General features: G+C 63.6%; 4 non-coding genes across 4 annotated transcripts; all 4 read right to left on the bottom strand.

Annotated features, from left to right (window-relative positions):
• Positions 1–3,185: 3,185 nt before the first annotated feature.
• On the bottom strand, positions 3,186–3,304 carry LOC142871044 (5S ribosomal RNA). Its single transcript, XR_012919390.1, has one exon. It is a non-coding gene; the product is annotated as a 5S ribosomal RNA (ribosomal RNA).
• Positions 3,305–6,811: 3,507 nt separating this feature from the next.
• LOC142871043 (5S ribosomal RNA) lies at positions 6,812–6,930 on the bottom strand. Its single transcript, XR_012919389.1, has one exon. It is a non-coding gene; the product is annotated as a 5S ribosomal RNA (ribosomal RNA).
• Positions 6,931–10,437: 3,507 nt separating this feature from the next.
• Positions 10,438–10,556, bottom strand: LOC142871336 (5S ribosomal RNA). The gene has a single exon (XR_012919579.1). It is a non-coding gene; the product is annotated as a 5S ribosomal RNA (ribosomal RNA).
• Positions 10,557–14,062: 3,506 nt separating this feature from the next.
• Positions 14,063–14,181, bottom strand: LOC142871335 (5S ribosomal RNA). Its single transcript, XR_012919578.1, has one exon. It is a non-coding gene; the product is annotated as a 5S ribosomal RNA (ribosomal RNA).
• Positions 14,182–15,954: the final 1,773 nt, after the last annotated feature.

The raw sequence follows: 15,954 nt of genomic DNA, 5'->3' as shown, positions 1-15,954 counted from the left end.
CCCTTCCTCTCCTCGCCTGGCCCACCCCCAGCTCGTGGCCGCCGCCGCCGCCGCCGCCGATTGGGCACGCGCGGGTCGCCCGCCCTTTGACCCCAGGCAGGGGCCGCCCTCCCCGACAACCCCTTTCAGCTGCGCCCCCCACCCTGTGGGTGGGCTGCCGCCTATTCCCCCGGGCCCGGGCTGGGGCACAGCGCATGGGGGAGGGGAGCGAGTGTATGGGGCGTCTCTCTCTCTCTCTAGGGATGTGTCCCATGGGTGGGGTGGCGTGGTTAGTGGGGCGCTGAAGAAATCAGTCCCCTCCATCTCCTACCTCTGGAAAACGCCCAAGCCCTTGGAGAACTGCCGGCAACGCGACCGTGGGGGCCGGGACCCTCCTCTGTGTCCTCCTGTGGCCCAGTCCAAGGGGCCTGGGCCTGGCCGGGGCTGCATTGGACCCCGACCCCCCTGGCGTGTGGACTCGCTAAAAATCGGCGATTAGATATTGGATTCCAGCTTCATTGAGGTCATTTCACTAATGAGTGCACCGGAAAGAGTTTCCTAATCCATCTGTGAGGGTGGCAACTGAAAGAGAATTTTAAAGCTGACAGAATAGGCGAGGAAAGGCATAGGAGATTTCCACACCCAGTAAGGAAGCCTTTCCCGAAATGGAAGAAAGAAACGAGCAAACAGAGACACCGGTAGCCCGCCAGGATCAGAGTCTGCCCCCGAGAGAAAGTACCCTGACCAGGTTCACCCGTGGGTGGGTGGCGAGCTAGCGGCATTCAGAAGAGCGAGGCCCGCAGTCTGTGCAGAAGACACCTGCACTCGGGTGTGTGTGGCGGCGCGATTCCCAAGCAGCTCCAGATGTTAAGCCAAGGAGAAGCCAGGGAGTTCCCAACGCCCCAGGTGTCCTCAGCCCACGACTGGCTGCTGGGGGAATGCGAAGCCCGGCTCCTTGTCTCAGAGCGGGACAACCAGGAGGTGTGACGTACACCCCGGGGTTCCCAGGAGGATCAGGCTGAAGCTGGGACTTGGCCTGAAAGTGTCCCCTCGCACGGCCACCCCCTTCCCCTTCCTGCTCCTCTACTCCTGGTGCCCCTCCATCCAGGGGCCAGACCTTAAAGAGTCACCCGCAAGAGAATCCTGGTCCCAAAGGAGCCTTCTGGGGGACCCGTGCTGAGAGAGGTTGTGGGCATGGCCCGCTGGGGCTCTGCCCGACCCAGGGCTGAGAGATGCAACCTCCCAGCTCTGGGTCCCTGCAGGGGAAGCGTTGGCAAGCACAGGGCCAGTCCTCCAAAGGCCCAGGTGCAGGGAGCCCAGGCCAAGCAGCCTGTGGAAGAAGCCACCCCGGGAACACGACTGCAGGCCACGGCCCTTCCCACCTCCTCCTCCTCCTCCTCCTCCTGCTCCTCCACCCCCCCCCCGACCTCCCACCCCCACCCCCGACATGGCGCAGGGCTCAGAGACACCTCAGACACTTGCTACCCAAAGTGCAAAGGGCATCAGTTGCTCCTCCAAACCCCCCCCCCGCCCAGCAGACCGCGTTGTCCAGCCAGCCCCCGGGCCTCCCTGGGGTGCCCAGCACAAAAGTGCAGACAACCACCGGACCCTCAATCTCAGTTTTCGGATGTTTTTGCCACTCTAAGGACCCGCAGGCCAGCTGGGCCTTCTGGCAGGACAGAGAGCCCCGGAATCCGACGTGGAGAGCTGGGTGTACGTCCCCACGAGGAGGCGGTCCCCACCTCCGCGGCTCTCCCCTTGCGGGGGGGGGGAAAAGCAGCCACGGGGCCTCAGAGAAGACACCAGGCTGGGCGCCCGCCCCACAGTGGGGGCACGTCCCCCGCAGGCCACTTAGCGACGGCCGCCGGCCGGCGGACGGTTGGGTGGCGCGAGACGCTGCGGCCGCCCTGCTACCGGGTTCCTGGGAGGGCGTCCTGGAACCAGCGTCCACACCAAGCCCTTGGAAGGCCCAGGCGACGGAGGAGCCCCGTCAGGCAGGGGCCGAGGACGGTGACGGCCCGGGCGGGGAGGAGCGTGTCAGGCAGGGGCAGAGGACGGTGACAGGTGACAGGCCGGGCGGGAAGGAGTCAGTCAGGCAGGGGCCGAGGAGGAGACGGGGCTGGGTAAGGGTTAGGGTTAGAGTCAGGGCACAAGTCACAATCGCAAAGACCTGGAAGCGACCCGAGTGCCCATCGACCCACGAGTGCGTAAATGAAATGTGGCGCGTGGACACCACGGAGTGCTATTCAGCTAGGAGGAGCAGCGGTGAGAGGGCACCTCTCGTGGTTCTCCTGGCCAGAGCTGGAACCCGTTCCAGTAAGCCAGGTAGCCCAAGAATGGACACACGAGCACCACGTGCTCGCGCTCACCAGCAAATGGGTACGAACCGACGGACACCCAAGTGGACACAGAGGAATCACCTTCATCGGGTGGGTGTCGGGCGGGTGGGGGGAGGGGATGGGCATACACCTCCATTAGGAATGGGGTGGGTGCGCACCGACTGGGGGATGGGCGCACTTGAGGCTCTGACCCGAGGGGGGAGGCTGGGAGAGGGCAACGTACCCGACCTTAACATTGGTACCCCCACAATACGCTGGAACAACATCAGAGGTTAATGAATAAGAACACAGGGGGGAGGGGGGCACGGGCAACACATGTCACCTTAATACTTGGACTCCCATCATCTGCTTGAAAAGAGAGAGAAAAGAAAATGCAATCATAGAGATAAGAGACACTTTTTAAACATAATGAATCCGAAGAGAAAAGTAAAAGGAGGCCTGTGGGGCAGGTCTGGGTGTGACTCCGGATCCCCCAACATCAGGTGCCACCACCAAAGATTCCTACGTGTAGCCCATAGAACCCCAAAAGCAACGGGACGAGTTCTGGTCACATACTCCCTCAAAATGACATCCTGGCCTTCTTCTGGAACTCCCTCCCCTCTCAGACTCTCAAGGTTTCCTCCAGCGTGTCGGTTCCCACGGAGCAGACCTTTGGTCTGAGACCTGACAGTCCAGAAGCCACGCATGCTGCCGCGTGACGGCGGTGTCGCGGCTTGGGACAAGAGGAGGCCCCACGGTGCGGGCTGGGGCGCCAGGCACCGCGGCGGGCGCTGAGGGTGGGGGTGACCCCCGCCCCGGGCCGCCGCCTCGCTCCCAGAGAGGGGACAGAACAAGAGGCAAAACAAAAAAAAAAAAAAAAAAAGAAGAAGCCTACGGCACCCGGTATTCCCAGGCGGTCTCCCATCCAAGTACTAACCAGGCCCGACCCTGCTTAGCTTCTGAGACCAGACGAGATCGGGCGCGTTCAGGGTGGTGTGGCCCTAGACGGCGGAGGGCGCCCCTGCCCCGCTCAAGAAGCCGAGCCTCTCTGCGCTTTCCCGCCGCCTCCTCCCGCCCCAGGCCCCGCGCCAGCGCTGACCCGCACCGGGCGGGCCTGTTGAGTTCACCGGCCGGGTCCGGCGGGCTCCGAGGGACGGGGGTGACAGGCGGGGTGGGGCGGGGCGGGCAGGGAGCGGCGGGCCGGGGTGGGGGGCTGTCTCTCTATACACACACACACACACACACACACACTCACACTCACACTCACTCACTCACACTCACACAAGATGCGCCTCCACGGCTGGACTCGCCAAGGTGGAGACCTTCCAGCCCCCTTCCTCTCCTCGCCTGGCCCACCCCCAGCTCGTGGCCGCCCCCGCCGCCGCCGCCGATTGCGCACGCGCGGGTCGCCCGCCCTTTGACCCCAGGCAGGGGCCGCCCTCCCCGACAACCCCTTTCAGCTGCGCCCCCCACCCTGTGGGTGGGCTGCCGCCTATTCCCCCGGGCCCGGGCTGGGGCACAGCGCATGGGGGAGGGGAGCGAGTGTATGGGGCGTCTCTCTCTCTCTCTAGGGATGTGTCCCATGGGTGGGGTGGCGTGGTTAGTGGGGCGCTGAAGAAATCAGTCCCCTCCATCTCCTACCTCTGGAAAACGCCCAAGCCCTTGGAGAACTGCCGGCAACGCGACCGTGGGGGCCGGGACCCTCCTCTGTGTCCTCCTGTGGCCCAGTCCAAGGGGCCTGGGCCTGGCCGGGGCTGCATTGGACCCCGACCCCCCTGGCGTGTGGACTCGCTAAAAATCGGCGATTAGATATTGGATTCCAGCTTCATTGAGGTCATTTCACTAATGAGTGCACCGGAAAGAGTTTCCTAATCCATCTGTGAGGGTGGCAACTGAAAGAGAATTTTAAAGCTGACAGAATAGGCGAGGAAAGGCATAGGAGATTTCCACACCCAGTAAGGAAGCCTTTCCCGAAATGGAAGAAAGAAACGAGCAAACAGAGACACCGGTAGCCCGCCAGGATCAGAGTCTGCCCCCGAGAGAAAGTACCCTGACCAGGTTCACCCGTGGGTGGGTGGCGAGCTAGCGGCATTCAGAAGAGCGAGGCCCGCAGTCTGTGCAGAAGACACCTGCACTCGGGTGTGTGTGGCGGCGCGATTCACAAGCAGCTCCAGATGTTAAGCCAAGGAGAAGCCAGGGAGTTCCCAACGCCCCAGGTGTCCTCAGCCCACGACTGGCTGCTGGGGGAATGCGAAGCCCGGCTCCTTGTCTCAGAGCGGGACAACCAGGAGGTGTGACGTACACCCCGGGGTTCCCAGGAGGATCAGGCTGAAGCTGGGACTTGGCCTGAAAGTGTCCCCTCGCACGGCCACCCCCTTCCCCTTCCTGCTCCTCTACTCCTGGTGCCCCTCCATCCAGGGGCCAGACCTTAAAGAGTCACCCGCAAGAGAATCCTGGTCCCAAAGGAGCCTTCTGGGGGACCCGTGCTGAGAGAGGTTGTGGGCATGGCCCGCTGGGGCTCTGCCCGACCCAGGGCTGAGAGATGCAACCTCCCAGCTCTGGGTCCCTGCAGGGGAAGCGTTGGCAAGCACAGGGCCAGTCCTCCAAAGGCCCAGGTGCAGGGAGCCCAGGCCAAGCAGCCTGTGGAAGAAGCCACCCCGGGAACACGACTGCAGGCCACGGCCCTTCCCACCTCCTCCTCCTCCTCCTCCTCCTGCTCCTCCACCCCCCCCCGACCTCCCACCCCCACCCCCGACATGGCGCAGGGCTCAGAGACACCTCAGACACTTGCTACCCAAAGTGCAAAGGGCATCAGTTGCTCCTCCAAACCCCCCCCCGCCCAGCAGACCGCGTTGTCCAGCCAGCCCCCGGGCCTCCCTGGGGTGCCCAGCACAAAAGTGCAGACAACCACCGGACCCTCAATCTCAGTTTTCGGATGTTTTTGCCACTCTAAGGACCCGCAGGCCAGCTGGGCCTTCTGGCAGGACAGAGAGCCCCGGAATCCGACGTGGAGAGCTGGGTGTACGTCCCCACGAGGAGGCGGTCCCCACCTCCGCGGCTCTCCCCTTGCGGGGGGGGGAAAAGCAGCCACGGGGCCTCAGAGAAGACACCAGGCTGGGCGCCCGCCCCACAGTGGGGGCACGTCCCCCGCAGGCCACTTAGCGACGGCCGCCGGCCGGCGGACGGTTGGGTGGCGCGAGACGCTGCGGCCGCCCTGCTACCGGGTTCCTGGGAGGGCGTCCTGGAACCAGCGTCCACACCAAGCCCTTGGAAGGCCCAGGCGACGGAGGAGCCCCGTCAGGCAGGGGCCGAGGACGGTGACGGCCCGGGCGGGGAGGAGCGTGTCAGGCAGGGGCAGAGGACGGTGACAGGTGACAGGCCGGGCGGGAAGGAGTCAGTCAGGCAGGGGCCGAGGAGGAGACGGGGCTGGGTAAGGGTTAGGGTTAGAGTCAGGGCACAAGTCACAATCGCAAAGACCTGGAAGCGACCCGAGTGCCCATCGACCCACGAGTGCGTAAATGAAATGTGGCGCGTGGACACCACGGAGTGGTATTCAGCTAGGAGGAGCAGCGGTGAGAGGGCACCTCTCGTGGTTCTCCTGGCCAGAGCTGGAACCCGTTCCAGTAAGCCAGGTAGCCCAAGAATGGACACACGAGCACCACGTGCTCGCGCTCACCAGCAAATGGGTACGAACCGACGGACACCCAAGTGGACACAGAGGAATCACCTTCATCGGGTGGGTGTCGGGCGGGTGGGGGGAGGGGATGGGCATACACCTCCATTAGGAATGGGGTGGGTGCGCACCGACTGGGGGATGGGCGCACTTGAGGCTCTGACCCGAGGGGGGAGGCTGGGAGAGGGCAACGTACCCGACCTTAACATTGGTACCCCCACAATACGCTGGAACAACATCAGAGGTTAATGAATAAGAACACAGGGGGGAGGGGGGCACGGGCAACACATGTCACCTTAATACTTGGACTCCCATCATCTGCTTGAAAAGAGAGAGAAAAGAAAATGCAATCATAGAGATAAGAGACACTTTTTAAACATAATGAATCCGAAGAGAAAAGTAAAAGGAGGCCTGTGGGGCAGGTCTGGGTGTGACTCCGGATCCCCCAACATCAGGTGCCACCACCAAAGATTCCTACGTGTAGCCCATAGAACCCCAAAAGCAACGGGACGAGTTCTGGTCACATACTCCCTCAAAATGACATCCTGGCCTTCTTCTGGAACTCCCTCCCCTCTCAGACTCTCAAGGTTTCCTCCAGCGTGTCGGTTCCCACGGAGCAGACCTTTGGTCTGAGACCTGACAGTCCAGAAGCCACGCATGCTGCCGCGTGACGGCGGTGTCGCGGCTTGGGACAAGAGGAGGCCCCACGGTGCGGGCTGGGGCGCCAGGCACCGCGGCGGGCGCTGAGGGTGGGGGTGACCCCCGCCCCGGGCCGCCGCCTCGCTCCCAGAGAGGGGACAGAACAAGAGGCAAAACAAAAAAAAAAAAAAAAAAAAGAAGAAGCCTACGGCACCCGGTATTCCCAGGCGGTCTCCCATCCAAGTACTAACCAGGCCCGACCCTGCTTAGCTTCTGAGACCAGACGAGATCGGGCGCGTTCAGGGTGGTGTGGCCCTAGACGGCGGAGGGCGCCCCTGCCCCGCTCAAGAAGCCGAGCCTCTCTGCGCTTTCCCGCCGCCTCCTCCCGCCCCAGGCCCCGCGCCAGCGCTGACCCGCACCGGGCGGGCCTGTTGAGTTCACCGGCCGGGTCCGGCGGGCTCCGAGGGACGGGGGTGACAGGCGGGGTGGGGCGGGGCGGGCAGGGAGCGGCGGGCCGGGGTGGGGGGCTGTCTCTCTATACACACACACACACACACACACACACTCACACTCACACTCACTCACTCACACTCACACAAGATGCGCCTCCACGGCTGGACTCGCCAAGGTGGAGACCTTCCAGCCCCCTTCCTCTCCTCGCCTGGCCCACCCCCAGCTCGTGGCCGCCCCCGCCGCCGCCGCCGATTGCGCACGCGCGGGTCGCCCGCCCTTTGACCCCAGGCAGGGGCCGCCCTCCCCGACAACCCCTTTCAGCTGCGCCCCCCACCCTGTGGGTGGGCTGCCGCCTATTCCCCCGGGCCCGGGCTGGGGCACAGCGCATGGGGGAGGGGAGCGAGTGTATGGGGCGTCTCTCTCTCTCTCTAGGGATGTGTCCCATGGGTGGGGTGGCGTGGTTAGTGGGGCGCTGAAGAAATCAGTCCCCTCCATCTCCTACCTCTGGAAAACGCCCAAGCCCTTGGAGAACTGCCGGCAACGCGACCGTGGGGGCCGGGACCCTCCTCTGTGTCCTCCTGTGGCCCAGTCCAAGGGGCCTGGGCCTGGCCGGGGCTGCATTGGACCCCGACCCCCCTGGCGTGTGGACTCGCTAAAAATCGGCGATTAGATATTGGATTCCAGCTTCATTGAGGTCATTTCACTAATGAGTGCACCGGAAAGAGTTTCCTAATCCATCTGTGAGGGTGGCAACTGAAAGAGAATTTTAAAGCTGACAGAATAGGCGAGGAAAGGCATAGGAGATTTCCACACCCAGTAAGGAAGCCTTTCCCGAAATGGAAGAAAGAAACGAGCAAACAGAGACACCGGTAGCCCGCCAGGATCAGAGTCTGCCCCCGAGAGAAAGTACCCTGACCAGGTTCACCCGTGGGTGGGTGGCGAGCTAGCGGCATTCAGAAGAGCGAGGCCCGCAGTCTGTGCAGAAGACACCTGCACTCGGGTGTGTGTGGCGGCGCGATTCCCAAGCAGCTCCAGATGTTAAGCCAAGGAGAAGCCAGGGAGTTCCCAACGCCCCAGGTGTCCTCAGCCCACGACTGGCTGCTGGGGGAATGCGAAGCCCGGCTCCTTGTCTCAGAGCGGGACAACCAGGAGGTGTGACGTACACCCCGGGGTTCCCAGGAGGATCAGGCTGAAGCTGGGACTTGGCCTGAAAGTGTCCCCTCGCACGGCCACCCCCTTCCCCTTCCTGCTCCTCTACTCCTGGTGCCCCTCCATCCAGGGGCCAGACCTTAAAGAGTCACCCGCAAGAGAATCCTGGTCCCAAAGGAGCCTTCTGGGGGACCCGTGCTGAGAGAGGTTGTGGGCATGGCCCGCTGGGGCTCTGCCCGACCCAGGGCTGAGAGATGCAACCTCCCAGCTCTGGGTCCCTGCAGGGGAAGCGTTGGCAAGCACAGGGCCAGTCCTCCAAAGGCCCAGGTGCAGGGAGCCCAGGCCAAGCAGCCTGTGGAAGAAGCCACCCCGGGAACACGACTGCAGGCCACGGCCCTTCCCACCTCCTCCTCCTCCTCCTCCTCCTGCTCCTCCACCCCCCCCCGACCTCCCACCCCCACCCCCGACATGGCGCAGGGCTCAGAGACACCTCAGACACTTGCTACCCAAAGTGCAAAGGGCATCAGTTGCTCCTCCAAACCCCCCCCCGCCCAGCAGACCGCGTTGTCCAGCCAGCCCCCGGGCCTCCCTGGGGTGCCCAGCACAAAAGTGCAGACAACCACCGGACCCTCAATCTCAGTTTTCGGATGTTTTTGCCACTCTAAGGACCCGCAGGCCAGCTGGGCCTTCTGGCAGGACAGAGAGCCCCGGAATCCGACGTGGAGAGCTGGGTGTACGTCCCCACGAGGAGGCGGTCCCCACCTCCGCGGCTCTCCCCTTGCGGGGGGGGGAAAAGCAGCCACGGGGCCTCAGAGAAGACACCAGGCTGGGCGCCCGCCCCACAGTGGGGGCACGTCCCCCGCAGGCCACTTAGCGACGGCCGCCGGCCGGCGGACGGTTGGGTGGCGCGAGACGCTGCGGCCGCCCTGCTACCGGGTTCCTGGGAGGGCGTCCTGGAACCAGCGTCCACACCAAGCCCTTGGAAGGCCCAGGCGACGGAGGAGCCCCGTCAGGCAGGGGCCGAGGACGGTGACGGCCCGGGCGGGGAGGAGCGTGTCAGGCAGGGGCAGAGGACGGTGACAGGTGACAGGCCGGGCGGGAAGGAGTCAGTCAGGCAGGGGCCGAGGAGGAGACGGGGCTGGGTAAGGGTTAGGGTTAGAGTCAGGGCACAAGTCACAATCGCAAAGACCTGGAAGCGACCCGAGTGCCCATCGACCCACGAGTGCGTAAATGAAATGTGGCGCGTGGACACCACGGAGTGCTATTCAGCTAGGAGGAGCAGCGGTGAGAGGGCACCTCTCGTGGTTCTCCTGGCCAGAGCTGGAACCCGTTCCAGTAAGCCAGGTAGCCCAAGAATGGACACACGAGCACCACGTGCTCGCGCTCACCAGCAAATGGGTACGAACCGACGGACACCCAAGTGGACACAGAGGAATCACCTTCATCGGGTGGGTGTCGGGCGGGTGGGGGGAGGGGATGGGCATACACCTCCATTAGGAATGGGGTGGGTGCGCACCGACTGGGGGATGGGCGCACTTGAGGCTCTGACCCGAGGGGGGAGGCTGGGAGAGGGCAACGTACCCGACCTTAACATTGGTACCCCCACAATACGCTGGAACAACATCAGAGGTTAATGAATAAGAACACAGGGGGGAGGGGGGCACGGGCAACACATGTCACCTTAATACTTGGACTCCCATCATCTGCTTGAAAAGAGAGAGAAAAGAAAATGCAATCATAGAGATAAGAGACACTTTTTAAACATAATGAATCCGAAGAGAAAAGTAAAAGGAGGCCTGTGGGGCAGGTCTGGGTGTGACTCCGGATCCCCCAACATCAGGTGCCACCACCAAAGATTCCTACGTGTAGCCCATAGAACCCCAAAAGCAACGGGACGAGTTCTGGTCACATACTCCCTCAAAATGACATCCTGGCCTTCTTCTGGAACTCCCTCCCCTCTCAGACTCTCAAGGTTTCCTCCAGCGTGTCGGTTCCCACGGAGCAGACCTTTGGTCTGAGACCTGACAGTCCAGAAGCCACGCATGCTGCCGCGTGACGGCGGTGTCGCGGCTTGGGACAAGAGGAGGCCCCACGGTGCGGGCTGGGGCGCCAGGCACCGCGGCGGGCGCTGAGGGTGGGGGTGACCCCCGCCCCGGGCCGCCGCCTCGCTCCCAGAGAGGGGACAGAACAAGAGGCAAAACAAAAAAAAAAAAAAAAAAAAAAAGAAGCCTACGGCACCCGGTATTCCCAGGCGGTCTCCCATCCAAGTACTAACCAGGCCCGACCCTGCTTAGCTTCCGAGACCAGACGAGATCGGGCGCGTTCAGGGTGGTGTGGCCCTAGACGGCGGAGGGCGCCCCTGCCCCGCTCAAGAAGCCGAGCCTCTCTGCGCTTTCCCGCCGCCTCCTCCCGCCCCAGGCCCCGCGCCGGCGCTGACCCGCACCGGGCGGGCCTGTTGAGTTCACCGGCCGGGTCCGGCGGGCTCCGAGGGACGGGGGTGACAGGCGGGGTGGGGCGGGGCGGGCAGGGAGCGGCGGGCCGGGGTGGGGGGCTGTCTCTCTATACACACACACACACACACACACACTCACACTCACACTCACTCACTCACACTCACACAAGATGCGCCTCCACGGCTGGACTCGCCAAGGTGGAGACCTTCCAGCCCCCTTCCTCTCCTCGCCTGGCCCACCCCCAGCTCGTGGCCGCCCCCGCCGCCGCCGCCGATTGCGCACGCGCGGGTCGCCCGCCCTTTGACCCCAGGCAGGGGCCGCCCTCCCCGACAACCCCTTTCAGCTGCGCCCCCCACCCTGTGGGTGGGCTGCCGCCTATTCCCCCGGGCCCGGGCTGGGGCACAGCGCATGGGGGAGGGGAGCGAGTGTATGGGGCGTCTCTCTCTCTCTCTAGGGATGTGTCCCATGGGTGGGGTGGCGTGGTTAGTGGGGCGCTGAAGAAATCAGTCCCCTCCATCTCCTACCTCTGGAAAACGCCCAAGCCCTTGGAGAACTGCCGGCAACGCGACCGTGGGGGCCGGGACCCTCCTCTGTGTCCTCCTGTGGCCCAGTCCAAGGGGCCTGGGCCTGGCCGGGGCTGCATTGGACCCCGACCCCCCTGGCGTGTGGACTCGCTAAAAATCGGCGATTAGATATTGGATTCCAGCTTCATTGAGGTCATTTCACTAATGAGTGCACCGGAAAGAGTTTCCTAATCCATCTGTGAGGGTGGCAACTGAAAGAGAATTTTAAAGCTGACAGAATAGGCGAGGAAAGGCATAGGAGATTTCCACACCCAGTAAGGAAGCCTTTCCCGAAATGGAAGAAAGAAACGAGCAAACAGAGACACCGGTAGCCCGCCAGGATCAGAGTCTGCCCCCGAGAGAAAGTACCCTGACCAGGTTCACCCGTGGGTGGGTGGCGAGCTAGCGGCATTCAGAAGAGCGAGGCCCGCAGTCTGTGCAGAAGACACCTGCACTCGGGTGTGTGTGGCGGCGCGATTCCCAAGCAGCTCCAGATGTTAAGCCAAGGAGAAGCCAGGGAGTTCCCAACGCCCCAGGTGTCCTCAGCCCACGACTGGCTGCTGGGGGAATGCGAAGCCCGGCTCCTTGTCTCAGAGCGGGACAACCAGGAGGTGTGACGTACACCCCGGGGTTCCCAGGAGGATCAGGCTGAAGCTGGGACTTGGCCTGAAAGTGTCCCCTCGCACGGCCACCCCCTTCCCCTTCCTGCTCCTCTACTCCTGGTGCCCCTCCATCCAGGGGCCAGACCTTAAAGAGTCACCCGCAAGAGAATCCTGGTCCCAAAGGAGCCTTCTGGGGGACCCGTGCTGAGAGAGGTTGTGGGCATGGCCCGCTGGGGCTCTGCCCGACCCAGGGCTGAGAGATGCAACCTCCCAGCTCTGGGTCCCTGCAGGGGAAGCGTTGGCAAGCACAGGGCCAGTCCTCCAAAGGCCCAGGTGCAGGGAGCCCAGGCCAAGCAGCCTGTGGAAGAAGCCACCCCGGGAACACGACTGCAGGCCACGGCCCTTCCCACCTCCTCCTCCTCCTCCTCCTCCTGCTCCTCCACCCCCCCCCGACCTCCCACCCCCACCCCCGACATGGCGCAGGGCTCAGAGACACCTCAGACACTTGCTACCCAAAGTGCAAAGGGCATCAGTTGCTCCTCCAAACCCCCCCCCCGCCCAGCAGACCGCGTTGTCCAGCCAGCCCCCGGGCCTCCCTGGGGTGCCCAGCACAAAAGTGCAGACAACCACCGGACCCTCAATCTCAGTTTTCGGATGTTTTTGCCACTCTAAGGACCCGCAGGCCAGCTGGGCCTTCTGGCAGGACAGAGAGCCCCGGAATCCGACGTGGAGAGCTGGGTGTACGTCCCCACGAGGAGGCGGTCCCCACCTCCGCGGCTCTCCCCTTGCGGGGGGGGGAAAAGCAGCCACGGGGCCTCAGAGAAGACACCAGGCTGGGCGCCCGCCCCACAGTGGGGGCACGTCCCCCGCAGGCCACTTAGCGACGGCCGCCGGCCGGCGGACGGTTGGGTGGCGCGAGACGCTGCGGCCGCCCTGCTACCGGGTTCCTGGGAGGGCGTCCTGGAACCAGCGTCCACACCAAGCCCTTGGAAGGCCCAGGCGACGGAGGAGCCCCGTCAGGCAGGGGCCGAGGACGGTGACGGCCCGGGCGGGGAGGAGCGTGTCAGGCAGGGGCAGAGGACGGTGACAGGTGACAGGCCGGGCGGGAAGGAGTCAGTCAGGCAGGGGCCGAGGAGGAGACGGGGCTGGGTAAGGGTTAGGGTTAGAGTCAGGGCACAAGTCACAATCGCAAAGACCTGGAAGCGACCCGAGTGCCCATCGACCCACGAGTGCGTAAATGAAATGTGGCGCGTGGACACCACGGAGTGCTATTCAGCTAGGAGGAGCAGCGGTGAGAGGGCACCTCTCGTGGTTCTCCTGGCCAGAGCTGGAACCCGTTCCAGTAAGCCAGGTAGCCCAAGAATGGACACACGAGCACCACGTGCTCGCGCTCACCAGCAAATGGGTACGAACCGACGGACACCCAAGTGGACACAGAGGAATCACCTTCATCGGGTGGGTGTCGGGCGGGTGGGGGGAGGGGATGGGCATACACCTCCATTAGGAATGGGGTGGGTGCGCACCGACTGGGGGATGGGCGCACTTGAGGCTCTGACCCGAGGGGGGAGGCTGGGAGAGGGCAACGTACCCGACCTTAACATTGGTACCCCCACAATACGCTGGAACAACATCAGAGGTTAATGAATAAGAACACAGGGGGGAGGGGGGCACGGGCAACACATGTCACCTTAATACTTGGACTCCCATCATCTGCTTGAAAAGAGAGAGAAAAGAAAATGCAATCATAGAGATAAGAGACACTTTTTAAACATAATGAATCCGAAGAGAAAAGTAAAAGGAGGCCTGTGGGGCAGGTCTGGGTGTGACTCCGGATCCCCCAACATCAGGTGCCACCACCAAAGATTCCTACGTGTAGCCCATAGAACCCCAAAAGCAACGGGACGAGTTCTGGTCACATACTCCCTCAAAATGACATCCTGGCCTTCTTCTGGAACTCCCTCCCCTCTCAGACTCTCAAGGTTTCCTCCAGCGTGTCGGTTCCCACGGAGCAGACCTTTGGTCTGAGACCTGACAGTCCAGAAGCCACGCATGCTGCCGCGTGACGGCGGTGTCGCGGCTTGGGACAAGAGGAGGCCCCACGGTGCGGGCTGGGGCGCCAGGCACCGCGGCGGGCGCTGAGGGTGGGGGTGACCCCCGCCCCGGGCCGCCGCCTCGCTCCCAGAGAGGGGACAGAACAAGAGGCAAAACAAAAAAAAAAAAAAAAAAAAAAAGAAGCCTACGGCACCCGGTATTCCCAGGCGGTCTCCCATCCAAGTACTAACCAGGCCCGACCCTGCTTAGCTTCCGAGACCAGACGAGATCGGGCGCGTTCAGGGTGGTGTGGCCCTAGACGGCGGAGGGCGCCCCTGCCCCGCTCAAGAAGCCGAGCCTCTCTGCGCTTTCCCGCCGCCTCCTCCCGCCCCAGGCCCCGCGCCGGCGCTGACCCGCACCGGGCGGGCCTGTTGAGTTCACCGGCCGGGTCCGGCGGGCTCCGAGGGACGGGGGTGACAGGCGGGGTGGGGCGGGGCGGGCAGGGAGCGGCGGGCCGGGGTGGGGGGCTGTCTCTCTATACACACACACACACACACACACACTCACACTCACACTCACTCACTCACACTCACACAAGATGCGCCTCCACGGCTGGACTCGCCAAGGTGGAGACCTTCCAGCCCCCTTCCTCTCCTCGCCTGGCCCACCCCCAGCTCGTGGCCGCCCCCGCCGCCGCCGCCGATTGCGCACGCGCGGGTCGCCCGCCCTTTGACCCCAGGCAGGGGCCGCCCTCCCCGACAACCCCTTTCAGCTGCGCCCCCCACCCTGTGGGTGGGCTGCCGCCTATTCCCCCGGGCCCGGGCTGGGGCACAGCGCATGGGGGAGGGGAGCGAGTGTATGGGGCGTCTCTCTCTCTCTCTAGGGATGTGTCCCATGGGTGGGGTGGCGTGGTTAGTGGGGCGCTGAAGAAATCAGTCCCCTCCATCTCCTACCTCTGGAAAACGCCCAAGCCCTTGGAGAACTGCCGGCAACGCGACCGTGGGGGCCGGGACCCTCCTCTGTGTCCTCCTGTGGCCCAGTCCAAGGGGCCTGGGCCTGGCCGGGGCTGCATTGGACCCCGACCCCCCTGGCGTGTGGACTCGCTAAAAATCGGCGATTAGATATTGGATTCCAGCTTCATTGAGGTCATTTCACTAATGAGTGCACCGGAAAGAGTTTCCTAATCCATCTGTGAGGGTGGCAACTGAAAGAGAATTTTAAAGCTGACAGAATAGGCGAGGAAAGGCATAGGAGATTTCCACACCCAGTAAGGAAGCCTTTCCCGAAATGGAAGAAAGAAACGAGCAAACAGAGACACCGGTAGCCCGCCAGGATCAGAGTCTGCCCCCGAGAGAAAGTACCCTGACCAGGTTCACCCGTGGGTGGGTGGCGAGCTAGCGGCATTCAGAAGAGCGAGGCCCACAGTCTGTGCAGAAGACACCTGCACTCGGGTGTGTGTGGCGGCGCGATTCCCAAGCAGCTCCAGATGTTAAGCCAAGGAGAAGCCAGGGAGTTCCCAACGCCCCAGGTGTCCTCAGCCCACGACTGGCTGCTGGGGGAATGCGAAGCCCGGCTCCTTGTCTCAGAGCGGGACAACCAGGAGGTGTGACGTACACCCCGGGGTTCCCAGGAGGATCAGGCTGAAGCTGGGACTTGGCCTGAAAGTGTCCCCTCGCACGGCCACCCCCTTCCCCTTCCTGCTCCTCTACTCCTGGTGCCCCTCCATCCAGGGGCCAGACCTTAAAGAGTCACCCGCAAGAGAATCCTGGTCCCAAAGGAGCCTTCTGGGGGACCCGTGCTGAGAGAGGTTGTGGGCATGGCCCGCTGGGGCTCTGCCCGACCCAGGGCTGAGAGATGCAACCTCCCAGCTCTGGGTCCCTGCAGGGGAAGCGTTGGCAAGCACAGGGCCAGTCCTCCAAAGGCCCAGGTGCAGGGAGCCCAGGCCAAGCAGCCTGTGGAAGAAGCCACCCCGGGAACACGACTGCAGGCCACGGCCCTTCCCACCTCCTCCTCCTCCTCCTCCTCCTGCTCCTCCACCCCCCCCCGACCTCCCACCCCCACCCCCGACATGGCGCAGGGCTCAGAGACACCTCA

The sequence above is a fragment of the Microcebus murinus genome, chromosome 5 (assembly GCF_040939455.1).
Source record: "Microcebus murinus isolate Inina chromosome 5, M.murinus_Inina_mat1.0, whole genome shotgun sequence".
NCBI classification, from domain to species: domain Eukaryota; kingdom Metazoa; phylum Chordata; class Mammalia; order Primates; family Cheirogaleidae; genus Microcebus; species Microcebus murinus.
Note: the sequence above shows the minus strand (reverse complement) of the source record. Positions and strands in the feature narration are given on the sequence as shown.